The sequence below is a fragment of the Xyrauchen texanus genome, chromosome 38 (genome assembly GCF_025860055.1).
Source record: "Xyrauchen texanus isolate HMW12.3.18 chromosome 38, RBS_HiC_50CHRs, whole genome shotgun sequence".
NCBI classification, from domain to species: domain Eukaryota; kingdom Metazoa; phylum Chordata; class Actinopteri; order Cypriniformes; family Catostomidae; genus Xyrauchen; species Xyrauchen texanus.
The window spans coordinates 7603071-7630857 of NC_068313.1; positions in this window are offsets into that span (position 1 = coordinate 7603071).

Genomic DNA, 27787 nt, shown 5'->3' on the forward strand with positions numbered 1-27787 from the left:
AAACTAGGGCCCAAAGTTGGCTCGTGATAACCTTTGATTTGGCCCGCCTTGCCATAGATGACAAGAGGGGGAAAAAATGGAAGAAAAGAGATATGACATTGATGCAGCTCTTTTTTTTATTAAAGGTTTTGTTGCAACATTTTTGTTTTATTTTTGCATTACAAAAACTATAGCTCATTTTAAAAGTAGAGAGTATAAATGATTATATTTTTATGCATACTTCAATGACCTTTAAATACGTGCTGTCTGAATGTTCGCTCTCCATCCCAGGAGCCACCCCAAAATCTTCACTATGATTGGCCAGGAGGTGGGTATTCAATACTGCCAGACTGAACCTAGTTGGTTTAAAACGGAGTGGGAACTGAATCAGTGTCAAGCAATGACAGGTGCATACAGTCATCCGAAATGAAATATGGCTTGAACGCTGTGGCAGCGGGGGCGTGGTCAAGCGCTCGTACGGGAGAGAAAAGCGGTAAGGGCGCTCTCACCTGAGCTAAATTATGTCTAACACCTGTCTCTAATTACAGTAGAGCGAGGAGAGCGGATAAAAAGCCAGCAGCCACAGAGCAGAGGGAGACGGACGTACAGCAACTCAGCGTTCCTGTGCTTACGTGTGTGTGTGTGTGTGTGTATGGTTGCACATTATAAAGAACCATTAAAAGACTTACTTTGTGCCAGATCCCCAGTTTCCCTGTCCTCCTTGAGAAGGTCGTTACACTGGTGCCGAAACCCGGGAAAAATTGATGATGGAACAGAGTCGCCCCATAGAGTCCTCCCAGCTGACGGAAGTCCTCCAGTCCCTCGCTACACTCCATCAGAGCCACCAACAATCCCTGCTTGAGCTCCGGCAAGACCAGGATCGTCGGTTCTTCGAGATCATGCGGGCTCAAGCAGAGGACCGGCACGCCATCCGGAGCCTCCTCAGCCAGGAGGCCGCTCCAGCCGCAGCCGCGACCCCGGACACCCGCGCCACATTGCCCCCACCCGCGTTACAGAAGATGGGGCCGGCAGATGACCCAGAAGCATTCATCGACCTGTTCGAACGAACGGCGGAGGTTTGGGGGTGGCCCCAAGACCAGTGGGCAGCCCGGCTAGTCCCTCTCTTGTCCGGGGAAGCACAGCTCGCGGCGCAACAACTGCCGGCAACAAGCCTCCTGGTTTATCCCGATCTGAGGAAGGCCATCTTGCAACGGGTTGGTCGAAGCCCGGAAGAAAGTCGCCAGCTCTTCCGGGCCTTGAAGCTTGATAAGTCCGACCGCCCGTTTGCATTCGCCCAGCAGCTCCGTGATGCTTGTCGGAGGTGGCTGCTCTCGAGGGACCGCGGCGTCGAGGAACTAATCGACCAGGTGGTACTGGAGCAGTTTGTTCAGCGTTTGCCCCAGAAGACGGCCGAGTGGGTCCAGTGCCACCGCCCGGCATCGCTGGAGGAAGCCGTCCGACTCGCGGAGGACCACATGGCGGCGATTCCGAGGGCGGATGAGCCCTCTCTGTCTGTCTCCCCTTTCCCTGTGTCTTCCCCTGTTTTTTTCCCTCCCCTCTTCCCTCTCGCTCTGCTCTCTCCCCAGGGTCCGTTCCTGCCCCCGCAGGCGTGGAGCGTTCGCGCGCCCAGCTCCCCGGTCTTGGGAACGCCCACCAAGCCCTTCTCCATCCTTCAGCCGCTCTCCTCCTCAGGTGGGGGCGCCCGCCAGCACGGGTGCGGCCGCAGCGTCTGGGCCGGTCTGCTGGAGGTGCGGAGACCCGGACCACTTCCGGGATCAGTGCCCGCTGATGGAAATAGGGGCGGTGGTACGGGTCTCCGATGCTCCACAGGCTGCCCCCGATCGGGCTGGAGCGTACCGGATTCCGGTAAGAATCCAGGGGTACATACCAAGCTTTGTTGGATACCGGCTGTAACCAGACCACCATCCACCAACGCTTGGTTCAACCCGGGGCTTTGGGCTCAGCTAAACTGGTGAGGGTAAGGTGTGTACACGGGGATATTCACAAATATCCCGTGGTGACTCTGGCGATCAAATTCAGGGGAGAAAAACATAGTGTAGAGGCAGCGGTTAGTCCCCGCCTCACCCATCCGCTAATTTTGGGTACGGATTGGCCGAATTTTAGAAAGTTATTGGAGGGAGTTTGTGCGGATGGGTCCTGCGCGAGAGTGAAGGGGTGTGTGATGTGCGATGCTTTGGCGGGGAGGCGGAGCCAGGGCCGTCCTCGACTGCTCCGAGTGACGTGGGAAGGGGCGAGGTGGACGCTCCTCCTCTCCGGGAATTCCCGGAGGGGACTTCCCTTGGAGCAGTCGCGGGATGATACCCTTAAGCACGCCTTTGACCAAGTGAGAGTAATCGATGGTCAACAACTCCGGCCGGGTGTCGCCGTCTCATATCCGTATTTTTCGCTTATTAAAGATCGCTTATACAGGGTGACGCAGGACGCCCAAACAAAGGAGGAAGTAACACAATTATTGATTCCACGGAGCCGTCGGGAAATGGTTTTCCAGGCGGCTCACTATAATCCTATGGCCGGTCACCTAGGGGAACGAAAAACACTTCTCCGTCTAATAGCCCGCTTCTATTGGCCGGGCATTGGCGGTGACGTCCGCAGGTGGTGTGCGGCGTGCCGCGAATGTCAGCTGGTAAACCCACCGGCCACCCCAAAAGCGCCTTTGCGCCCTCTACCATTAATCGAGGTCCCCTTCGAAAGAATTGGGATGGACCTCGTCGGGCCATTAGAACGGTCAGCACGCGGACATCGCTTCGTGTTAGTCCTAGTGGATTACGCGACGCGATATCCGGAAGCAGTGCCTCTGAGCAACATCTCCGCACGTAGTGTTGCAGGGGCACTCTTCAAGATAATCTCCCGGGTGGGGATTCCGAAAGAAATCCTCACCGATCAAGGCACAACTTTTATGTCACGGACACTTCGCGAACTTTACGAGCTCTTGGGCATTAAATCGATTCGCACTAGCGTTTACCATCCTCAGACAGATGGCCTAGTGGAACGGTTTAATAAAACGCTCAAAAACATGATTCGTAAATTCGTGCACGATGACGCTAGAAATTGGGATAAGTGGCTAGACCCCCTGTTATTTGCGGTACGAGAGGTCCCGCAAGCCTCCACCGGGTTCTCCCCGTTTGAGCTGCTGTACGGGCGACGCCCCGCGGTGTCCTCGATGTCATCCGTGAAAATTGGGAGGAGGGACCTTCTAATGCCAAAAATGAAATTCAATACGTTCTTGATCTTCGAGCAAAGCTCCACACACTGGGGCGATTAACACAAGAGCATTTGCTCCAAGCTCAAGAACGCCAACGCCGGCTGTATGACAGGGGTGCTCGGCTACGGGAATTTGCACCGGGAGACAAGGTACTCGTATTACTCCCAACATCGAGCTCTAAATTACTCGCCAAGTGGCAAGGACCCTTTGAGGTCACACGACGAGTGGGGATCTCGATTATGAGGTTATACGTACCGATAGAGGGGCGCGCGTCAAATCTATCACCTCAACCTCCTGAAATTGTGGAGGGAGGAGGCGGCCTCTGTGACGTTGGCCACGGTAGTTCCGGAGAGGGCGGAGCTCGGACCGGAGATAAACAAAGACTACAATCTCAACACTCCGGTCACTTGTGGAGACCAACTCTCACCGCGGCAGCTCACAGAGGTTTCTGAGTTACAAAAGGAGTTTGCGGACGTGTTTTCCCCTCTCCGGGCCGTACAAACCTCATACAGCACCACATCGAGACCGAACCGGGCGCGGTGGTGCGTTGCCGCCCTATCGCTTACCCGAACATAGAAAGAAAATCGTTCGGGAAGAATTAGATGCAATGCTTGATATGGGCGTAATAGAGGAATCCCACAGTGATTGGTCCAGCCCGGTTGTTCTTGTTCCTAAGAGTGATGGGTCTGTTCGGTTCTGTGTGGATTACAGAAAAGTCAACGCGGTGTCTAAATTTGACGCGTACCCAATGCCCCGTGTTGATGAACTGCTCGATCGGTTAGGTACTGCTCGATTTTACTCGACCCTGGATTTAACAAAGGGTTATTGGCAGATCCCCTTGACACCAATGTCCCGCGAGAAAACAGCCTTCACCACGCCGTTTGGATTACACCAATTCGTAACGCTTCCTTTCGGTTTGTTTGGGGCACCAGCCACGTTTCAGCGACTCATGGATCGGATCCTCAGACCGCATACCGCGTACGCCGCTGCTTATCTAGATGATATCATCATTTATAGCAATGATTGGCAGCGGCACATGCAACATCTGAGGGCCGTCCTGAGATCGCTGCGGCGGGCGGGGCTCACAGCAAACCCTAAGAAGTGCGCGGTTGGGCGTGTGGAGGTACGGTATCTGGGGTTCCACTTGGGTCATGGCCAGGTGCGTCCCCAAATTGATAAGACCGCGGCGATTGCGACTTGCCCTAGACCTAAGACCAAAAAGGGGGTGAGGCAGTTCCTGGGGCTGGCTGGCTATTACAGGAGATTCGTGCCTAATTATTCGGACGTCACCAGCCCGCTGACTGACCTCACTAAAAGGGGGCTCCAGATCCGGTCCAGTGGTCGGAGCAGTGCCAACAGGCGTTTACGCAGATTAAAGCTGCACTTTGTGGGGGCCGCTTTTGCATGCACCTGACTTCTCTCTCCCTTTTCTATTACAGACGGACGCTTCAGACAGAGGGCTGGGGGCCGTACTCTCGCAGCTGGTGGAGGGAGAGGAGCGCCCGGTGCTGTACATTAGCCGGAAGCTCTCCCTAAGGGAGACTAAGTACAGCACCGTGGAGAAGGAGTGTCTGGCCATCAAGTGGGCGGTCCTCACCCTCCGGTACTACCTGCTGGGGCGGGCCTTCACCCTCTGCTCGGACCATGCCCCACTGCAGTGGCTCCACCGCATGAAAGATACTAACGCCCGGATCACCCGTTGGTATCTGGCCCTCCAGCCTTTTAAGTTCAAGGTGGTCCACAGACCGGGGGTGCAGATGGCTGCCGCTGACTTCCTCTCCAGAAATGGGGGGGGAGTGGTAGGCAGGCCGGATGACGCCCGGCCTGAGTCGGGCGGTGGGGGTATGTGGCAGCGGGGGCGTGGTCAAGCGCTCGTACGGGAGAGAAAAGCGGTAAGGGCGCTCTCACCTGAGCTAAATTATGTCTAACACCTGTCTCTAATTACAGTAGAGCGAGGAGAGCGGATAAAAAGCCAGCAGCCACAGAGCAGAGGGAGACGGACGTACAGCAACTCAGCGTTCCTGTGCTTACGTGTGTGTGTGTGTGTGTGTATGGTTGCACATTATAAAGAACCATTAAAAGACTTACTTTGTGCCAGATCCCCAGTTTCCCTGTCCTCCTTGAGAAGGTCGTTACAAACGCGCACTATCCGTTGTGCAGATTTCATATCCGCATGAACGTGAAGCCACTGAAGCGCACCTGTGAAGCATTTCAAACACTGCAAAACATTACGATAAGCAATGTAAGTGAACAGACCAGTACTCTCAAAAATCCCTTTTCTGCCCTGCCAGCTAGACAAAAACAGTAATGCAGTAAACGAATTCTTCATATTTCATCATCTTTTTCTGACTAAAACCCATTTTTGGAGCTGCACTGTTCTTAAAGAGACAGTTACCATGTTTTAAGAAACGCTTACATTTAGACGTTTAGCAGACATTTTATCCAAAGTGACTCACAAATGAGAAAGAGACTAGGCTGGACTGGTAATCTGGCATACCGGGCATTTTCCCATGGGCCGACACACTTTGGGGCCAATCAGGGGCGGACTGGCCATCGGGAGAACCGAACGAGCCGGTGGGTCAGCCACGAAACGTGCCGAATGGTCAGCCACGAAACGTGCTGAATGGTCAGCCGCGAAATGTGCTGAATGGGCCACGATAAGCAAAAATGAGCTGCCGTGCTATGCAGAACGGTCCACAAAGCGGTACCGCTATATGCAGAAAAGGACAGTGAAAACCAACACCCCCCAACCCCCACTCAACAACATTTCTCTTCCCAGTCCAGCCCTGGATAGAGACACGACATACAAAACAATTATTTTTGGAAATCAATTATGTGCATTGTGCACATAGGTAACACTTGATGATTTCAATTTTAGAGCTCTGTGTGAGTATTAATATATAATTTTAAAATAATGCAGTTTAATATGTTTACTTTTGGCCCACTGCCTTCAATCAAGTTAGATTTTTGGCCCTTCATAGGAATTTTTTTTTGGCACCATACCCACTCTCAACACAAAGTGAAAGGATTTTGGGCCTAATAACTTCTTTGTCAATATACTACTCTATCACTTGTGAGTGAAATCTGAAAATTTACAGTGGCTAATAATTTTTAGTCACATAGTGTGAAACTTGGTCACACATGTGAGTGATTTACTTGCATTATAGAGGGTTGCCACATAAAGCAAAAGATCGTACTTTGGATTTAAGAATCAATATCGAGATCAAAAAAACATCACGTAAACATGCATCATAAAATCTATATTTTTTAACCAGTCCTATTGTTAAAAGTCATTTGACACGTTGTCACTATGAACCGTTGCTGTATGGAAAAAAGCTGCATAAAAAAAATCCTTTTGTGTTCCTTAGGAAAGTAACAGCATTCAGGCTTAGAAATGCAGGCTTCTGCATTTTTCTGTGAGCTACTCCTTGAATGTTTGTCGGTTGCTTTAAGATATCTTAAAAGTAGTTGTAGCTTGTTGGAGAAGTGCATGAAAGCTAAAGGATGAAGCTAGTCTTTGTGTTGGGTTAATGCTGGTGTGGTATGTTGAGCAAAAGCCCTCTGAGAGAGTGTCTGTGCCCTCTGTGCTCAACATGGCCCCATCCTGACCCCACTTTGGGCAAGACAATATACACCCTTATAAAGCCTTTTTGTCTGTCTTTCATTCGTGCTCTACTCTTTATCTGTGTGTAAGAGGGGCTTACCTTTGAGAGTCCTCTATTTGTTCCTCTGGCAATGCAGAACCTTATGCTTTACTGGCTTTCTAGTTCGTCATATTGGTTCTTTAAGGGTTACTTGAATTTACATCTGTGTGCACTCTCCTTATTCGCTAGATTTTAATAAAATGCCACCCTAAAGAATTTCAAATATTAATTTCCTAGGCCTATCGTGGGAAAAAGTTTTATAAAATTGGTCTATATGAAATAGATGAATACTATATTACCATGATGGTTTGCTGGTCTTAGCTGGTCTCCGAGCTTTGTCAGGCTGGTCTATTTGCTGGTTTCTAAGGGGTTTGGGGCACTTTTCAGCTGAATTTCATTTCAACTTTCAGAATGGGAGACCAGCTGAAGACCAGCTTGACCTGGTTGGGAGACCAGCTAGACTAGCTTAAAGGGATAGTTCACCTAAAAATGAAAATTATCTTATCATTTAAAGATACTTTTTTTCTTCTTCTTAAACTAACATTTCATTTTTACTTTAACAATGTTGAAATGTGAATACCTTGTAATTAAACCAATTTAAGTCTCGCAAGCCTTAAAGGGATAGTTCACGCACAAATGAAAAGGCCCTCATAATTTACTCACATATGTACACATAATTTCCCAGATGTGTATGACTTTCTTACTTCAATAGAACACAAAGATTTTTTATTAAATTACATTTTTTTAAATATCTCAGCTCTAGGTCCATACAATGCAAGTGAATGGTGATCAGACCTTTTATAGCTCCAAAAATCACATAAAGAAACATAATCAAGGAAACATAAAAGTAATCCATATGATTCTATGTCTTCAGAAGCAATATAATAGATTTGGGTGAGAAAAAGAAGAGTTCTTTTTTACTCTAAATCTCCACTTTAACATCTTGGTTACTGATGTAACCTCTGTTCCCTGATGGAGGGAATGAGACATTGTGTCGATGTAGTGACACTAGGGGTTTGATCTTGAGAACCCCAATCACCTTTGCTTAAAATAGAAAAGGCCAATGAGAATTTGCGAGTGGAATTTATATGCCACTCTCCGCACTTGGACATACGGGTATAAAAGGAGATGGCGTGCCCCACTCATTCAGATTTATGCTGAGGAGCCGATAGAGAGTCCCAGTCAATCAGCGGCTGGTTCAGCACCGCGGCAGGAGGGACGCAATGTCTTGTTCCCTCCATCAGGTAACAGAGGTTACATCAGTAACCTAGACGTTCTCTGTCTGTCACTCACTCGACATGAATGAGTTGTGCACGCCTTATCCTTTTATACCCGTATGTCTGGGGTGGAGAGTGGCATGCGAATTCCACTAACAGTACCTTTTCTATTTTAAGCAAAGGTGATTGGGGCTCTCAAGATCGAATCCCTAGTGTCACTATTTCAACACAGCGTCGAGTGAGTGACAGACAGGAAACTTTCACTTTCAGATGTAAAACCACACCACATGTAACTTTAAATGTAAAAGTGAAAGTGGAGATTTAGAGTAAAAAAAGGACTTAAATATTGATCTGTTTCTCACCCACACCAATTATATCGCTTCTGAAGATGTGAATTTAACCTCTGGAGTCATATGGATTATTTTTATGTTTCCTTAATGTGATTTTTGGAGCTACAAATGTCTGCTCAACATTAATTTAATTGTATGGACCTAAACAGCTGAGATATTCTTCTAAAAATCTTTGTTTGTGTTCTGCTGAAGAAAGAAAGTCATACACATCTGGGATGGCATGAGGGTGAGTGGCAATTTTTTTTAGTGAACTATCCCTTTAATACCACTATCCCTGATACCTGCAAACCGAAGCTAATGTTGGTTTAAGCTGTTTTTCTGCAGGGATGATACCTTTGTGTAAAGAAAAGATTGAAATTTCAATAGCTTTTTTCCAAAATTCTTGGCTCCATGTTTCAATGAAATCATTAATGTTGACCACATTATCATGTTTGTGCCTCATTCGTCATCGAAGCCAAATATGGCGTGATGCGTGTTGATGCGCCATATTTCGAAGTAAGCAAATTAGATTTGACAGCTATGGAGGGAATACTGGAATTACAGATGTTAAAACGTGGTTGTATAAATTACTTTTATGGTACTGTTATGTTCCTATAGCTCAACTGGTAGAGCATGGTGCTAACAATGCCAAGGTCATTGGTTTGATTCCCATGGAACACACAATATAAAATGCAATCCTAAAATGAACTTTATGTCGCTTTGGATGAAAGCACTGCCAAAAGCATCAATGTGCATTAAGGTGCTTTAGTTTGTAATTTTTGGAGCTCAGGAGCCCCTCTAGAGCGCAACAGTGCCCGTGCTTTTTTTCTAGCATCTTGATTCCGTAAATAATATTCCCGTTCATTAATTCCATAGTGATTTTATAGAATCCTTCACAAAAAGTGTTCTAAGGCATGCAACCAACCAGTTTTGTGGTCCAATTGCAACATTACAAATTTTGATTTGAAGGAAATAAGTATTTGAAAATCTGAAGAAAATAAAAACAAAGGTACAAGACTGTGTGCTTTACACTAATCCCATAAAGTATTGCCAATTAAATAGTCAAATTAAAAAATATAGATTATAATTCTGTTGATAAATATATTGATATATGAAAATATAAATGTAGTTTGAGAGTGTAAGGTGACCGACCGACTCTATTGCACATTGGAATAGGCGGTGGCTGCAGAGCTCATTTGGCATGCTTTGTTGGCCACAATTTTTTGACTAGTGGATCAATCTCTGCAGGATCATGAGAAGTGTAGTTCTTCACCAGGGATTTTGCTATTTTACATGATTTGCACAAAAATTAAGTTGAAGTAACATGGACTGATGGCTTCAATAGAACCATATAACATTATTGAACAACTACAGAGCTTGGAGTCTGTCTTTAAAGGTTTAGAATTTATTGTTAAAAATCTATTTGCCTATGGAGAAAATTAATGGGATTTTTACTTCTGAAACCAGACAGATGTGGTGTTGTTCCCATTCTCATTTATTATCTGGAAAAGAGCCGCCAGGGCATTCTGTAACATATCGCTTTGTATGTTCCATGCTGGAAGGGTTCCCAGAATTTGCATCTGTGTGTGTTCACCACATTCGCTAGATTTTATTAAAATTAGCAACCCTAAAGAAGTTCACATTTTAATTTGTATTTAATCTCCGAAAAATACAAATTGAAACCTACAGGTTTTGCTTCGGCTAGTGTGTAATTGGTTGCAATGCAATTACACAGTTTACGAGAACTGAAATCTTCATGGACCCCCTACCCAGCACAAAGCAATTTTTTTAAACAGTAAATGTGTCTAAAGAGTGTGAAGGGGCTAGAGGGTCGTCAAGGGCCATAGCGAACAAGCTAATTAATGCAAAATACAGCCACGGGATTCAGGCTCATAACTTGCTTCTTTGGCTCGGTAGTAATCAGTTGACTTTCAGGGGTGTAGAGAAAAGAGGCCCTTAGGAGCAAGTGTGGGGCCCCCCCTACTTAATAACTTGGCATGCCACAAGTGAGTTATGATTTGCTGTATATAAATTAACCTCTAGACCGGTTCCTTGCATACTCATTTATGGACTAAGTCGGCACAGTTCTGCTCAAATTGATTAATGCACCTCGGGTAAATACATTTTACTGCTATGTGGATCTTCAATTGCTCAGGAAGGAGAAAAAATAAATGCTTGTTTTTTAATTGCTTATTTGAAATTAATCCATGTAAATATAGACAGGTGCTTCAGTTATGCTATATTTAGCTGTAAATTAACCCCCGAGAGCCTGTCTATGTTAAAGTGATCTGCTCAATCTTTTCAGATGTCATCATGTTAGGCTTGATCCTCATCATGCAAAGTAAAGATATACTGTAGAAATTAAGTGGGCAGAGCAATACATTTATTGCTACGGGCCTAGAAACCATTACACTGCAATGAATGAATACATAAATAAATAAATACATACATACATAAAAAATCACGAGTGTCTTTGTCTTGTTTTCTAGTAAAAATATGAGCATCTTTAAAACTAGATACATTTACCTTATGTGCACAGCTGAGTAAAATATTATGGCTTGTTTTGATTTCAAAGTATGTATTTTGAGTTTAAGTTTATTTTGTCTTGTGGCAATATCAGAAAATATACACATATTTTCAAGATTTTCGAGACATTCTCACACAAGTTTTTTTTGCAGTTTTGCTAATTAGGTAAATGTATTTTGTTTTATAGATTCTCCTTTTTTTTGAGGTGCAAAAGTTGTAAATTGGTTATTGTAATTGGTTATGACATTTTATGAGTTTTGTCTTAATAAGTGATGTAAAATAACAACTTTATACCAAGCAGAAGCCTGCCAGTTGTATTGAAAGTGGAATGAACAGCATTTGGAAAGCAGTAATTTGGGTTATTATGGGCGTAAATAATTGGTTTAGAAGCACATAAGGGTGAGTACATTTGTTTTTGTATTTTTCTTTTCATTTTTGGAGTAAACTATCCCTTTAAGCTCGTGATCTACGGTAGATGGTGACCATGCTTAATTTAATCAAGCACCTAATGACCACTTTTGGCTTTCTTGAGGGCACTAGGCATAACAAGATAGTGCTTTGTTCTGTGGTGTCAGCTTATCGCATAAATGTATGAGTTTTCAAGATCTTGGAGCAATGCATCCAGCAGCATCGATGGCATTTTGAATGTGGCAATTTTCAGTAAAAGCATTCTGAGAGAGAGAATTGGCTTCTTGTTACCATTGAGTAAGTCCTCTTAAAGACAGCAGTGAATTCCCACCTGTCACAGTTTCCCAGGCCCTGCCACAAAGAGCTGATGTGCATTATTGTTGATCCCTCTTAGCGGTACACCAGGAGACTTTATTAATGGTGCAAGTATGCACGCACAAATATGAATGCTTTGCCAGCACATTGGATGCATGTGGTCATGTTGAACATAATACAAACTTAATGTACACCAAAGACCTTATTCAAACTAGCACAATCTTTGATTTTTAATGGAAATGACAATGAGGCTGTGATGGATAGACTTACAGTCTCTTCAATGGGCTGTATTGCAGTTTAAAGTGTTTTTGGATCGTTCCGCAGACAAAACATTGATAAAATATCTGTCCAAGAACATTCAATATGCAAAGAACTCCAAAAAAAACGTGAGTTGTGGAAAATCAGATGTGATCTAGGAGCTTTATACAGCTTTATACCATTTGTGCCATTGAAGAGATGGTAAGTCTACCCATCACAGCCTTGTTGCTCAGTTGCGCTGATTCCCATCATCAGCAAATGCTTTGAGAGATTAATCAGAGATTACATCTGCCCTGTGCTGCCTGCCTCACTGGACTCAATGCAGTTTGCATACCACAACAACCGCTCCACAGATGATGCCATTGCATCTACACTACACACTTCTCACTCCCACCTGGAAAAAAGGAACACCTATGTGAGAATGTTAGTAGACTGCAGCTCAGCATTCAACACCATAGTGCCCTCCAAGCTTGATGTGAGGATCTGGGCCTAAACAGCTCGCTGTGCAGCTAGATCCTGGACTTCCTGTGGTTAGAATGGGCAGCAAAATCTCATCATCACTGACGCTTTAACACTGGAGCCCCGCAGATCTGTTTTCTCAGCCCACTCCTGTATTCCAAGTACACACATGACTGTGTGGTAACACACAGCCCCAATGCCATTGTTAAGTTTGCTGGTGATACGACTGTGGTAGGTCTGATCACTAACAATGTTGAAACACTCTGATATGCTGGTGTCAGGAGCATAATCTCTCCCTCAACGTCAGTAAAACCAAGGAGCTTGTGGTGGACTTCAGGAGAAAAGACAGAGAACACAGCCCCAACACCATCAATGGAGCACTGGTGGAGAGAGTCAGCAGCTTCAAGTTCCTCGGTGTCCACATCACTGAGGAACTCACATGATCCGTCCACACTGAGGCTTACTTCCTGAGACAGCTGAGGAAGTTTGGAATATACACCAGAACAGTAGAGAGCATCCTGACTGGCTGCATCACCGCCTGGTACGGCAACAGCTCCGCCCTCAACCACAAAGCCCTGCAAAGGGTGGTGCGAACTGCCAGACACATCATTGGAGGTGAGCTTCTCTCCCTCCAGGACATCTATACCAGTCGGTATGTGAAAAAAAGCTCAGAGGATCATCAGAGACTCCAGCCACCCAAGCCATGTGTTTCTCTCACTGCTACCATCAGGCAGGCAGAATTGCAGCATCAGGACCTGCACCAGCCGACTTCATGACAGCTTCTTACCCAAGCAATCAGACTTTTGAACTCTTGATCGCTTACGATATATACTGTATATCAGCACCGCACTTTATTAGCCTCAGACTGGACCGACAGTTTATACTTCACTTAATAACACACCGGCAACTGACTATCAACCGACAGTTGAATGTCAACACAACACTTCATATTTATTTCCACTGATTACATGGGGGTGGTGGTACAGTGAATTTTTATTGTATACAGTCTTCTTATTTTGTGTATACTGAACATTGTATATTATTAGGTGTATATTGTATATTGTGTTGTGTAACAAGATGTGCAAACTGTGTTTTGTGTAAATCAGATATTTATTGTAATCATCATACTACTATGTTGCTTGGAACCACACCCAAGACTTTCACCCACTGTTGCACTTGTGTATATGGTTGAGTGACAAAAAAGTGAATTGATTTGTCGTTCCCATTAAAAATCAAAGATGACACTAGCGTGAATAAGGTCTATTGCATGGCTCTAGTGGTTACAAAGCTCTATACTCAAGGGGCTGATAGAGATACCTTCAAATGTTTGTACAATTAAAATGAAAGTGGTTTTATTCGGTTTCTAGCTATTTTCACATCGACTTTAGCTAACTTGCTTTGCTGTCAAACGATCAAACATGTTTTTACATAGTGTGACGTGACAAGAGGCAACACAGCTCTCAGCGGGACAGTTCAAGTAGTGCCAGGACACAAAGTTCAAATGTAAACAAGGATTTTATTACAGTTCTTGGGAACTAGCAAAACAGCGTTCCATATTCATAAGGGTAACTAAGGATCAGGTTGGCCTTCCATAGTCAAAACTTAAATGATGCCTCTTGGGGAAATGGTGAGATTATAATCCCGGTTCCCTCAGGAAAGTAAACAGTCTTTTTCCAACCTTATTTCAGTCCGTGCTGCAGCCCATGCTCAAGCCAGCGGTAAGTCTTTCAAATGGCTGGTAAGTGTTTCCAACCTTCAGTGTTCCTTGTGGAATTTACTGGAGCGGTCTTCTGTAGAGAGCACAACCTGAAGCTTGTCTCCCTGGCCTTACACACTCACAAACTGTGTCTCTAACCCTTAAGAAGCCCTTCAGCTCATCAGACCCTGATCAGTCTCAGGTGTGCAGGAATGTGGTGTATTGAGGGGTGGAGTTCCCGACTCCACCAGCAGATGGAGCCATAACTGTTAGTGGCTGCAGCCACCTCAGGGAAATGTAGTGGCCGTCCAAGACACAGCCTCTTGTGACATCACACATCCCCCCCCTCGAGACCCATGTCCTCGTCGGAGTGAAGGAGGTGCAGAAGGTGTCACACCGGGAGAGGGCATCCGCATTGCCGTGTCGCTTGCCAGCCCTGTGGACAACAGAGAAGTTAAATGCTTTCAAGCTCAAAAACCATCTGGTAATTCTACTGTTTTTTTCCCTGTTCTTGGCCATCCACTGCAGAGGGGCATGATCAGACACCACCATAAAACGTTGGCCCAGGAGGTAGAACCGTAGGGACTCCAGGGCCTAGGTTACAGCGAGGCATTCCTTTTCCACAGTGGAATAGTTCTTCTCCCTTGGAAGTAGCTTCCTGCTTAGGTAGAGGCTGGGATGTTCCTCACCGTCATGTGCTTGAGCGAGTACCGCACCCAGACCCACCTCTGAAGCATCCGCCTGGACAATTAATTCTTTCTTGAAGTCTGGCGCCACCAGGACCGGACTGGAGCACAGAGCTCGCTTCAGGTTGACGAAGGCTGCCTCCGCCGCAGGGTTCCATCTTACCATTTGGGAGTGGCATTTAGTTGTCAGCTCTGTTAAAGGTGCAGCTATGGTAGCAAAATTCATAATAAAACGTCTGTAGTAGCCGGCTAGGCCCAAAAATGACCTCACCTGTTTCTTGGTGATGGGCTGTGGCCAGTCCTGGATGGCCCGCAACTTGGCTTTCTGAGGCTTGACCAAGCCCCGCCCAATGGTGTACCCCAGGTAGTACGTCTCACTGAAGGCCAGCCTGCACTTCTTTGGGTTCGCTGTGAGCCCTGCTTCTCTGAGCGACTCAATCACCGCTTGCACACGGGGTATGTGGCTGGCCCAATCTGGACTTTGTATGACACCATCATCTAAGTATGCAGCTGCGTACCTCTTGTGGGGAGCAAGGACTCGATCCATCAAGCGTTGGAACGTGGCAGGTGCTCCGTGTAGACCAAACGGGAGTCGGGTATACTGGTAGAGCCCCTCCGGTGTGGCAAAGGCGTCTTCTCCTTGGATGCCGGGGTCAGGGGCACCTGCCAGTAGCCTTTTGTGAGGTCAAGAGTGGTTAGGAAGTGAGCATGCCCTAAGGAGTCTATCAAATCATCGACACGAGGCATTGGGTAAGCATCGAACTCAGACACTTCGTTTAATTTCCGATAATCATTACAAAATCGTACTGACCCATCTGGTTCGGGAACCAGTACAATGGGGCTTGCCCAGGCACTTTGGGACTCTTCGATTACTCCCAGCTCCAGCATCTTCCTTACCTCCTCCTGAATAGCCACTTTACGAGCCTCCGGCACGCGGTATGGGCGCTGGTTTACCTTTTGGCCCGGCAGGGTGCGGATCTCGTGTTGGACCACCTCCGTGTGCCCGGGGAGGGAGGAGAAGACATCTCGGTTGCGATCCACCAGTTCCAGGGCCACCTGTCGTTGGTGTGGGGACAGGCCTGGACCCACCTGGACCTCCTCCCGCACCGGCTCCTTGGACTCTGTCGGGGGTAGACAATTGAACAACGCCTCCTTGGCGTGCCACTTCTTTAAGAGGTTAACATGATAAATCTGCTCAGGTTTTCTTTTATCAGGTTGCCTCACCTTGTAGTTTACCTCTCCTACCCGTTCAATGACCTCATATGGTCCTTGCCAGGTTGCCAGGAATTTACACTCAACGGTTGGCACCAGGACCAGCACTCTGTCCCCCGGCTTAAACTCTCTGTGTTGGGCGGATCTGTTGTAGGAGGCTTGCTGTTGCCGTTGAGCGGTCTCCATGTGTTCGCGCATCCTGGGATAGATGGCCTTCATTCTTTCCCTCATGGCCCCGACATGCTCGATCAGGGTCCGCTGCTGGCACGGCTGCTCCTCCCAGGCCTCCTTGGCGATGTCCAGCAGTCCTATGGGTCTGTAGGAAAGCAAGAGCTCAAAGGGTGAAAAACAAGTAGAAGACTGAGGTACCTCTCTCACCGCAAACAGTAGGTATGGTAGCAGCTGATCCCAGTTGCGCCCATCTTCCCCAACCGCCTTCCGCAGCATGGATTTTAGTGTTTTGTTAAAGCGTTCGACTAACCCGTCTGTCTGGGGGTGGTAGACTGAGGTTCTCAGCTGTTTGATCTTCAGTAAAGCACAGAGTTCTTTCATCACCCGGGACATGAATGGAGTCCCTTGGTCCGTCAATATCTCCTTTGGGATTCCCAGACTAGTTGAGAGAAGGAACAACTCCTTGGCGATTTGTCTGGACGTAGCCTTCCTCAGCGGGATGGCCTCAGGATACCGGGACGCATAGTCCAGGATGACCAGAATGTACTGATGCCCCCTGGAGCTTTTTGGTAAGGGCCCAACTATGTCCAGTCCAATCCTTTCAAAAGGAGTTTCGATAATGGGCAAGGGAATGAGCGGGTTTCTATATGTGGGCTTTGGCGCCACCTGCTGACACTCAGGGCAACTACGACAGTAGTTTTCTATCTCTTTGTGTACTCCCGGCCAAAAGAAGCATTGCAGGATTCTTTCCTTTGTCTTCTCTACCCCTAGGTGGGCCCCTAGCGGGTGCATGTGTGCAAGGTTGAGTACAGTGGCCTGATAGGGCTGTGGTACGAGGAGCTGTTCATGCAGTTCATCATTTTTCTTTACTACCTGATACACTAACCCCCGGCTTACTGCGAAATGGGGGTAAGTAGGGCTTGTCCTATCCCCTAGCACTACTCCCTCTAACACCTGCACATGTCTTAAGGCATTTATAAGAGTGGGATCTTGTAACTGAGCTGTACCATACTGGCCTGTGAGAGGGGGAAGCTCTTTGGTGCCTTGGGCGTCTTCCTCACTGGAGGCCGGAGCACTTTCCTGGGCCAGGTCCTCTTCTCCCGTGTCTGGACTGGTCTCTGTGTCAGCCTGGGCACCTGCCACCCCTGCAAGATCACAGGCCGGAGTGAGTGATTCTGAAGGTTGCACTTGGGTGCTCTCAGGATGAGTCTTACCTCTCCGCTTCCGAGGTACTCGGACTAGCCTCTCCTGAGTCTCTCTCCACAGCAGGTGAAAGGCTGGGCAGTCTCGTCCAATTAGGACCGGGACGGGTAGGGAGTCAACCACGCCTGCCACCGTGAGTATGGTTCCCCGAGTGGTGGTCATTGTGAGTTCAGTGATGGGGTAGTCTCTGGTGTCTCCATGGACACAGGAAACTGGGAGGACTTTCCCTGGGGTCAGACACGATGGACCCACCAGGTCCTTACGCACCAGGGTGACCCGGCTACCTGAATCTAGCAAGGCTTCCACATCATGGTGGTTCACAGTCACCGGGCAGGTGGGGGTCGATCTGGGGTGGCATCTATGACTCCCACGAGTGAGGCAAAGTGGTGGGCGGGTGGTGCGCTGGAGGATTCAGCAGTGGGCATAGGCTCATCCACCAGTTTCCCACACTGCCAGGAGATGTGTCCCATCTCCCCACACCGGTAACACTGTCGAGTTTCGCTCTCCCGGTGTATTCGTCCTGGACCCGGCTGGTTTCTGGCTCCCCCTGGAGCCTGGATGGCACCTGAGGTGGCTTGGCTGGAAACCTTGGGGTTCTTTGGACGGGTTCCTCCCGTCTGTGGGGGGGACGCACTTCTGGGCTCTTTCCTGGAAGCCCGAAGCATCTCTGCTATGGCCTGGTATTTTTCTACAGCTTCCACAGTTAGATTGGCTGTGGTCAAGGCCTGTTGGCTGATGAACCGTTTCGCCTCATAAGGCAGTAAGTAACGATCCACCACAATGGCCTCCACTACTGCCACGGCTGTATTCTTCTTTGGTTCCAGCCATTTCTGCGTGATCCGGACAAGTTCGTGCATCTGCGCACGAGGGGGCTGGTCTGGTTGAATGGTCCAGCTGTGGAAGCGTTGGGCCATACCAAACTTGGTGAGCCCATTTCTGCTGAGGATCTCAGTCCTCAGGGCATCATAGTCTGACTCCTGGTCGGGGCCCAGGTCCCGGACAGCATTCAGCGATTCCCCCGTCAGGAAGGGGGATAACAGTCCAACCCACTGTGCCCTGGGCCAGGCTTCCCTAGTGGCCGTGGCTTCAAAGGCATGCAGGAACGCCTCAACGTCATCTGTGGCCCCCATCTTGGATATAAAGTCACTTGCTTTTATTGGGCGGACATTCCGGACGGCCATCTGTTTCTACAGCTGCAATTCCTCTGCCTTCAGAAGGTTGGCTCTCTTTTGCTCCTCCAAGAGAGCCACGTTCGCTTGCATCTGGGCTTGCTGACCAGCAACAAGGGCTTTCAAAATTTCCTCCATTTTGTTACGTGGGGGGCCTACAGCCAATTTGGAAAAGTGGGCAGTCAAATTTTCAGTGTCCTCCTCCGACATGCACTATTACCGCTTGAGACTTGCCCACATTCTCCACCATATGTGACGTGACAAGAGGCAACACAGCTCTCAGCAGGACAGTTCAAGTAGTGCCAGGACACAAAGTTCAAATGTAAACAAGGATTTTATTACAGTTCTTGGGAACTAGCAAAACAGCGTTCCATATTCATAAGGGTAACTAAGGATCAGGTTGGCCTTCCGTAGTCAAAACTTAAATGATGCCTCTTGGGGAAATGGTGAGATTATAATCCCGGTTCCCTCAGGAAAGTAAACAGTCTTTTTCCAACCTTATTTCAGTCCATGCTGCAGCCCATGGTCAAGCCAGCGGTAAGTCTTACAAATGGCTGGTAAGTGTTTCCAACCTTCAGTGTTCCTTGTGGAATTTACTGGAGCGGTCTGGTCTTCTGTAGAGAGCACAACCTGAAGCTTGTCTCCCAGGCCTTACACACTCACAAACTGTGTCTCTAACCCTTAAGAAGCCCTTCAGCTCATCAGACCCTGATCAGTCTCAGGTGTGCAGGAATGTGGTGTATTGAGGGGTGGAGTTCCCGACTCCACCAGCAGATGGAGCCATAGCTGTTAGTGGCTGCAGCCACCTCAGGGAAATGTAGCGGCCATCCAAGACACAGCCTCTTGTGACATCACAATAGGAAAACTATTGAGAAACAGCACAGACACATGCAAAACCACATTTGGTGTAAACAGCCCCTAACTCGTCTATAATTTTTCATAAATTATAAACTCAAACCCATTATTATGCTTGAAAAAACTGATCGAAGGGGGCCTGGTTAGCCCAGTGGTAAAGATACTGGCTACCACCCCTGGGGTTTTCTAGTTCACTAGTTATTATCCCAGGGTGTGCTGAGTGACTCCAGCCAGGTCTCCTAAGCAACCAAATTGGTCCAGTTGCTTGGGAGGGTAGAGTCACATGGGGTAACCTCCTCGTGGTCACTATAATGTGGTTTGTTCTCTGTGGGGTGAGATGAGCGTGGATGCCGCGGTGGATGGCGTGAAGCCTCCACACACGCCATGTCTCCACAGCAACGTGCTCAACAAGCCATGTGATAAGATGTGCCACCCGGATTGAGGCGAGTCACTACGCATACATGGACAAGGACAAAATTGCATTGGGAATTGGGCATTCCAAATTGGGTGAAAAGCCAAAATGAAAAAAACTGATCCGAACCCAAAAACAGATGTTTTGTTGTGTCCTGTTGGGCTCAGGCCGTGTAGCAACCAATTCCTCAAAGAGAAAACTGACTGTAGCCGAAGAGCATTTATGCTAATAATTGCTATAGTGCCCTTTCTGACAATGCTGAAAATGCAATGTGCATTTGTATTGTGTGATTAATTGCAGGCTAACACTTATTGGAAGGCAAAAACAAATGAAATCTAACTTGTGTAGTGAGAAGTGTGTAGTAATTTGTGCTCATGTACTTGTGTAGATTTTGTTTTGGGCCAAAGAATAATCAATGGTAAAACTATTAAAACCTCAAATCATGCAGTTGATGAGTAGTGGTTTGCTATGAATTTAAAGGGGTCATGAAATGCCATTTTTTTATGTATATAATTGTATTATCTTTGCTGAGGTCCACTTATAATGTCAGTAAAGTTGTTTGCACCAAAACCGTCATAGTTTACTAATAAACTACCATTTTCCATCTTGTGTCTGGCCCTCTGTCTCAAACTTTCATTTTTGGCCTCAGCGTCTACTTTAAACTTCAGTGTAAACACCCACTGTTCTTATTGGCTACCCTTAAATACAGCCATTTTAGAAACTCAATCAGAATAGAATGAACAAGCTTCACAACATTATAAAACTAACTTTCAGCATTCAGCGCATTCAACAAATTGCATCTGAATGTATCAAAGTACTCAAGCACATCAGCACCATAACGGTACTTACTGTTTTGTGGTCAAGTCCAAGTGTTTGTAACTGACCCATTGTTCAATAACTGTTCCTCTGCAAAGCTTTAATCATATTATGACTGGTTCACAAGCAGTCCATGCTGATATTAGCCGTACATATACAGTCCACAGCAAGGTGAACCATGATGCACACACATAGGTGCACTGAGGCACAGATCACCAGAAACATATTAAAATGGTCAAAGACATCCAGCTAGTGCTTGTTTACATACAACAACAATTAAAAATAGCAAAACAGCTGAATGAAACTGAATAGCATCTCCTTTTCTGAGTTGTAACTTGACACTGCATCTTTTAAAAGCTGCAAATACGCTTTCAAATAAGTTTGTCTAATGGATGTTATATGCACAAAAAAACCTTCCAAATAGTCCAGATGAGTCCCCTTTGGTGTTCAGGAATAGTTGGTCACACTAGGCCTGTCTCTCTCCCACTTTGTTTTCAATAATTACTGAGCGCCAGTGGGCATAGCCAAGGGTGCGATGACACATTCTGTGGGGGATGTAAATATAACTGACCAATGTCTCGTGACATCATGAACAAACAGTTTTTAAAATGAGATGTTTCAGAAAGGTGGCATAAATGCTATTTTTAGACTGGAGGGGAAGTATGTTTTTATTGTACAGTTACCTCTTAGATGTCTAAATATCAAGGAACATTTTATTTTCCATTTCATGACCCTTTAAGGATAAAACAGTTAAAGTATTCCCATAGCTACTGAAAGAGAAACCCAAGCCATATCTAAACACAAGAAAATCATAGAGACTTGGAATGGATTCTTTTGACTTGGGCCAGCAATCAACCTCTCACAACACCCTAGAAATTCATTAGCACACACATAGCAATGCTCAAGCATTGTGGCATGATCAAAGCACCACTCATTATTTCTTAATTTCTTTTTCTTAAATGTAGTTGTAAAATGTGTTTTTGGATTGAAGGTTGATGCCAACTACTTCCCTTAGCTAGAATCTGGCCCATATTGGGGCTGCTTAATTGGCGGCGGACTTCAATTATTCAACACCATAGAGAAGAGAGTGTGTTTATCATTAACAGCCTCTCCATCTCACTTCACTTGTCCCTTTAGGAGTCCTCCAATCATTCCAATTTCAATCACTTTTCTGCTCCATTAACTTTCAGATGCACACACAAAAAATGCATGATAACAATAAAACGTTGTATAAACCTAATGAAACCGATGAATAGTTCACCTAAAACTAATTTTTGAAAACTGTGATCATTTACTTACCCTTATGTCGCTTTAAACCAGTATGGAATTCATTCAAAAGGAGATATTTTTCCAAATGTCTGAGCTGCCCTTTCACACAATGAAAGTGAATGAAAACCGACTGTTTAGTTAAAAAAAAATCAAATAATAAAAAAAAAACACCAGAAAAATTAGCACAAAAGGAGTTCCAAGCCATATGCATAATAATTTGTTTTTTTTATGAGTAGAAGGTATTAGGCCTCAAGATGTTTACATGCACCCTCATTATGCGATTATTATACAATGAAGGCAATACTGTGAATAAACTGTAGCTCATGTAAACAGAATACTGTGATTATGATATTGCGATTGTGCTAATAATCAGAGTTTTATTTTTTATTGCTTTATACAGTACTAGCCTGTAAATGCTTTTATCTAATTTCTTCCAAAAATAACTCTTATGAACTAATTCTTTTTAGTGAGTCAAAACAGACAGCACATTCAGTGTATGATTTGGAACAACTTGAGGTGACTGAATAAGGATGCAATTAAATTTTTTAGGTAACTATTCGTTTAACCCAACTGACTCAAATTCAAAACCATGCTTGTAAAACCTTCATTTGCTTGTTTGGTGGTGAAGTTGACAAGGAGACTAGAGAATTAGAGGAGAGAGAAAACAAAAGCAAGTGTGCAGTAGAGTGTTGATTCAGAGTAATTTTGACTGAGACACTCAAGAATGACTGGGCTGCTCCCAAAGGATCCTTCTGTCCAATTCTCCCATAAACTGGCTAACCGAGACTCAATCTCATTCGCATCAATCAGAGCAGGTATGGAGTAAGTATCCCCTGCTGGAGACACACAATAGATGGGTAAAATGTTAGCTTGCCGTGCTAGCTGGCTGCTGCCAGACAGTTAAGCGGCTGGCTGAAAGCACACCTGTGGAGAGCGGTGAGGCTAATCGGATTTCCCTCTCGGTGTGATGGCCGCTCACCGCTTTTCATATGTTTTATATTTATGGAGCGTTCTGGCCCCAGCCAGCGCTCCACTCCAACCCTCTATTCTCTGATTAGATCTTGGAAAATGTCTGTGGCCCAGAGCTACAGTGATCAATCTTAATTTACCAGTGAAATGAGATTAATATATAAAAGATATAGTGGCCTGATAGTTGAAAGAACGCCTCGCTGTCATGATCCAAAATGAAGCCTTAAAGGAATATTTCAGCATAAAATTAATATTCTGTTTTATATACTCATCCTCATGTAATTCCAAAACTATTCTTTTCTTTTCCGGGAGCATAAATGGCAAATTTTTGAAAGAATCTTTAAACAGCTTCTTTCCATATAACAACAGTTCATAGTGTTAGGATAGGAATATACCACAGGTAGTTCCGGTCACCATCAGCACTCGGACGCTTCACTGTGTGTGTGTATCACTCCGCTTGTGTTCATGCCATTCTAAACTAAAGTAGAAGAGCAGTGCCGATATGTTAGAAGTTACTGTCTTTATTTTTGAAATTACATATGTTAGCCAGCAGGTTAACAAAAATATTTTTATTATTTTTATAAATATAATTATTATTATTTATAATTATTAAAATATAAATATTATTTTTGTGTGTAATATGAGCCAGTTGGTGACATAAAGTGAATCCGTTAGTCATTGTTTACATAGAACAGCGCTCCGTGATAGTTCGTATTACTAATACATTACCAAAGCTAGGAAATAGCTTTAAACAGCTTTAAACTGACAACTTCAGGATTAAGGCTCATCACAGCTGAGAGACACAACAGACTGATTGATTACAGAACTCAAGGTGCTTACTTTTTATCGGATTTTCCACATTGGATACATACTGTTTAAATTAAAAGGAATACCCCCGCTTTGACGTCTATTTTCCACTGAGAAAGCTGACAGCAGTAAACTGACAGCATCTATGCTTGGATGTGGCAACAGGCGATTGCACACGCTCTCTCTCTCTCTCTCTCTCTCTCTCTCTCTCTCTCACACACACACACACACACACACACACACACACACACACATCCATCCGTCTATCCTTGTTTATCCAATAACTTGTTAGAAACAACACAAGCCATGATACTATTTCTGAAGTGAAATTTTTGAATTACTAATGAAGGCTTGGATTCATCATTTGTTTTGAACCAGCAACGGCAGATTTTGATCCGTCACATAAGAAAGTAGTTCCGTACACAAATGCATTTTTATGACTATACTCAGTTTTTCCTAATTTGTTAAAATTGACTTGTTCATTGAACTGTTGTATATAAGCAATATCACACTTGCAATCGTGCTATATGGCCCTACATCAGCACTGCTGTGATTACCTACTGCACTCGGCCTGCGGCCGAATCACAGCAGTGCTGATGTAGGGCCATATCGCACTCTTGCTTGTGTGATATTGCTTATATATATATCGGAAATGCAAAACATAACAAGAACATTCAAAACATTATTTTGAATTCATTGAGTGGAAAATAATTGGATGATAAGTTTATCAGTGAATAAAGAATTAAATCTTGGTCTGTTTCTTACTTGAAACTGTCACATGGCTTTTAATATAATTCAAGTGTAACATGGACTGGTTTTTATAGTGTTTTTTGTCCTGCTTGGAGCTTGAGACATGGTCCTTTGTATGGAAAAGAGATACAGTATAAGCAGATTCTTAAAAAATTTACTTTAATTGTTCCGCATAACAGCATGCGGATTTAGACCAAGTTGAGGGTGATTAAATAATGATAGAATTTTCTATTCCTTTAATGAAAAGGGGCACAAGACAATCTCCATCTTTCTTTGGTTGGCATGGCTAAACAGCCATGCTCTTTATCTGGGTAATTACTGTGGTTATTACACTGATAGTATGCTCACCCGCCAATCATCCTGGGCGCTACACAATGCCGTAATCTGTTTGTTTTGGATTGTGATGTCATAGCTAGGCAATTGAAAATACATTAGAGACATTATCCTGTTCTGTTGAACAACTTCACCATGCTCATTACATTTTCAGACATGTGGAACATAATTTGCCATCATACATTGTCATATCTTGTTATTGTTTACAAAGCTCTTTGAAATCTTATTTTAGAAACTGCAGATGCCCAACATAAAAGAATGAAAGTGGCCTATGCTCTTCCACTGTATTTGGCATTCTTATTATATCACTCAATTATTAGTATTATATAATTCAATTCCACAATAATTATTTTGCTAAGTAGTTTTACAAAGGCAACATACGTACATCATGATGCTTTCCTTTATGGTTCTGAAGGATTTGCCCCACCCAGAAATGAGATGCACTGGAGGATGAAGATGCTATCTGTGGTTAGATTGAGACTGGGGAAATGACTCAGAGAGACGGTTTAAGGGAAAAGAGCTTTTTTTTTTTCATAAACGTTGTATGCTAACAATACAATATTCCCCTTCTGTCGCTCTCTCCACGTTGTGTCGGAGAAGCGACACTTGGGGTCTCTCTTGAGCGCCGATATTCACCTCTGACCTATTGAAAAGGGCCAATGAGAGTTGGCAGTCAGTATTTGCATACCCCGCCCCCGCATACGGGTATTTAAGCGGGGCAAATACGGAAGTTTAGTCAGAAAATTTCTTCGGAGCCGATGGTCTGTCTGCAGTGTGCTGCGAGTTACACACCACTCAAACGTTCCTGTTTCCTCTGACGATCTGCATGCTGTTGGATCTTGACGGCGCACAACAGCGGCTTTCCCCTTCAAGCATTGCACGACGTGCATTGTTGCCCCTGAGCGATTCGACAGCGCAGACACACACACACATTGTGTATTTAAAAGAGCAATTTCTATTAAAAGAGTAATTTCTCTAAAAGAGCAAAACACAGCAGCGTTGAACGTCCTTTTCAGGACGCGTCTTTTTCAAGATGCCCTTCCGCCCCTGTGTTGTTCCTGGATGCGGTAGAGTGCTCTCCGCTTCAGACGGCCACAGGCGCTGTCTCGTGTGTTTGGGCCGCGATCACACCGAGGTGGCATTTGTGGATGGCTCATGTTCTCACTGCGAGAACATGACCATGACCACGTTGCGGTCGTGGCTTGCTTTCAACAGAGAGCAAGCCACCCCAGCTGCACCCCGCATTGCTCCTTCTTCCCACGGGATTGAGGACGATGCGGTTGGCGCTGGGGGCGATTTGGGGGCGGCAGCGGGTGCAGTTTTGCCGGGTAGCCCCCCGCGAACCTCCCGTTCCCCGACACGCTCGCTGGTCCCCGTCTACGCTCACGGCGATAGCGGATCACCTCACGGCCCGGCTGTCTATCCTCCCGAGCCCGAAGCAGATGAGCTCGCCGCTGCATCGGAGAGTGTGATGTCTGATGCCGAGGACTCCCCTGGACTGCCGCCTTCGGGCCAGCAGGCCCAGGCTGAGGCCGACGCTCAGATGTCTGACATGCTTTCCCGGGCCGCCGTGAGCGTGGGGTTGGATTGGAACCCTCCATCCTCCCCACAGCCTTCACGGTTGGATGACTGGTTCCTGGGGGCAGCGCGCCGTTCGCGGCCTCGCATCCCCCCGGTCCCGTTTTTCCCGGAGGTGCATGACGAGCTGACGTCTACGTGGAGAGCCCTGCTCTCCGCTCGTCTAGGTGCCACCCGCTCCACTCTCACCACCCTCGACGGCGGAGAGCGCCACGGATACGGGCCGATTCCCCAGGTCGATAGGGCAGTTGTGTATCATCTATGCCCCGGTAGCCCTACCTCCTGGCGTGGCCGCACCGTACTCCCATCCAAGCCCTGTAGGACAACATCCTCGCTCAACGCGAAGGCCTACAGTGTGGCTGGACGCGCTGCCTCCACCCTGCATGCGATGGCCCTCCTGCAAGTCCACCAGGCCAAAGCACTCAGAAGCATGCACGGGGGTGAACGAAGCTGCCCGACGCTGCATTACCTGTTCCGCCCGCTGCGAGGCCCCTCCGGGTACGTCCAAAATACTCGTCCCTTTGGTGCCCCTAGCGCAGAGCTGGGAAGCGTGGCTTTCGCTTCCCAACGCATCACGTTGGCTGCACCGGACCATTCGACTCGGTTACGCAATTCAGTTTGCCCGGCTCCCGCCCCCCTTCAGGGGCGTCTGCTTTTCCGCAGTACACGGCGAGCATGCCAGTTCCCTGTGCACGGAAATCGCGACCCTCTTAGCCAAGGGCGCGGTAGAGCCCGTCCCTCCAACCGAAATGAGGAAGGGTTTCTACAGCCCTTACTTCATTGTACCCAAGAAAGGCGGCGGCTTACGACCAATCCTGGACCTGCGAGTTTTCAATCGGGCCTTGTTAAAACTCCCGTTCAAGATGCTCACGAATATTCTGGCTGGTGTTCAGCATTTAGATTGGTTCGCAGTGGTAGACCTGAAGGACGCGTACTTCCACGTCTCAATTCTGCCACGACACCAACCTGTCTGACGGTTCGCGTTCGACGGCCAGGCGTTTCAGTACAAAGTCCTCCCCTTCGGCCTGTCTCTGTCCCCTCGCATCTTCACGAAGGTCGCAGAGGCGGCCCTTGCCCCGCTACGAGTAGCCGGCATCCGCATTCTCAACTACCTCGACGACTGGCTCATCCTAGCACACTCTCGAGAGTTACTATGCGCACACAGAGACCAGGTGCTCCGGCACCTCAGCCGCTTGGGGCTTCAGGTCAACTGGGAAAAGAGCAAGCTCACTCCGGTTCAGAGCATCTCTTTTCTCGGGTTGGAGTTAGACTCAGTCTCAATGACAGCAAGTCTCACGAGCGAGCGTGCTCAGTCGGTGCTGGACTGCCTCGCTTCCTTCAAGCCAGGCACAGTGGTCCCTCTAAAACTTTTCCGGAGGCTCCTGGGGCATATGGCGTCCTCCGCGGCGGTCGTGCCGCTGGGGTTGATGCATATGAGACCACTCCAGCACTGGCTCCAGACTCGAGTCCCGAGACAAGCATGGCACCACGGCACGCATCGGG